We start from the raw sequence: 1,681 nt of genomic DNA on the forward strand, positions 1-1,681 counted from the left end.
GACAATTACACACTAAGCATAAAAATCATGTTCGTGTGACCAAAAAAATGCATCATTGCATCATAAAATGAAAAGTCTAGCCGTGCAATACAAGCACTGTGGTGTACCACTCATTTTTAGTTGCATTGTTCTCACCAACACTGTTCATCCGTCTTTAATCCATCGACACATGATTTAAAGATCATCAAAAATCAAAACTAAAAAGAGGTTTCTCACACAGGATTGAAAAAAAAATGTTCATGTCCTCTAATCTAATATATATTTATAGATATTTATATTTATATATACTGTGTATGTATAGTGTTCCATCAAGTTGATGCCAACAATTGAGCATTGGTTAGCAACAGAATCGGCGAGACGTCGATCACTCAACGGTTACTGCAGTAATGCGTAGTCATCGTGTAAACATCGAAATAATGTGATTGTGAGAGAATCGTTAGTGTTGGTAGCAGTTTTCTCAATCAGACTATGTAAACATGTGAGTGCTTACTGAAGAATCAACTCGCTTCTCTGCTGAAACCTCATCCTTTCAAAAAAAAAAAAAAAAAATCTCAGGGTTAGTCACTCAAAAAATAAAACAGAATGTCTCAACCAGACCTATTCAGAGACGTACATCTTTTTTCTCTCTCTCTCTCTCTCATTAGCTTATACAGTTTGTTCATACAGAGGCTGATTCACAAATCAAACCAATTGTGGACTTTGAAAAAAGCAAAAATAAATGTTAGTGTAATCACAAAAAAAAAGAAGAAATCTTTGGAATCTGCCATTCCTGACTGATAAAACTGATTGTTTCTTAATCATTTCACTAACAAATTGAACAGTGTAACTAGTCGCCATCAGTCAAACACTGACCTTCTACACTAAACTTAAACCTGCTTCGACTTGTCCCGGCTGTAGTCCGCACGCCCGTCTTCCCACACACTAACCACAGAACCACGCAGAGGTTCAGCTGCCTCCGTCAAACACAACTCTTGTATACTGAACTTGATCACAGAGCTATAATTTCTGCCGAGACGAGAAATCTGCCATTTTTTTGTTTTTGGTTAATGTTTGGGGGGGGGGGGGAAGATAGTAAAAAGCTGCATGTGATCCGACAAGAATAAAAAAAACAAACTAGGATGTATATAGTAAAGCAGAGACACTAGAATCAGCTAAATGCAAAAGAAATACATCCTTAAAGAAGTGACGTGCTGTGATAAACCCTGTTCGAAAACTTCCCAATTCATTTATGGAAGAAGAAGAAGAAAAAAACAAATAACTAAAGCAAAATGCCATTTTCTTGATCTAAGCTATCATACATGTGTAGTAACCTAAAAACAAAATACTGAAGAGATAAAACAATGAATCTTGAGTTAGGCTTTGATAAGACTGAGATCCAAAGAAGCTAGGGTTAAACAAAAGCAAAGAACAAATCCTACAAACCCCTATGTTTATAAACAAAACATTTTTTTTTTTTGACTACTGAACATCACAGGAAAACATGGCTGATGTTTATTGCTGCAGCACAGAAACACAGGTATTTGTTTTTGTCGCTCGTGTCTCAAAAAATTACAACTGAAGGCACTTTGTTCTACCAAAGGTTTTAACTTAGACTTGCTGGCACAGCCAAGCAGCGATGTCGTCGGTCCCCCAGGTTCCAACCCCTCCCCTCCCCTTGCCCCGACCTCCCCTCCGACCCCAA

The sequence above is a fragment of the Blennius ocellaris genome (assembly GCF_963422515.1).
Source record: "Blennius ocellaris genome assembly, chromosome: 2".
Taxonomy (NCBI): Eukaryota; Metazoa; Chordata; class Actinopteri; order Blenniiformes; family Blenniidae; genus Blennius; species Blennius ocellaris.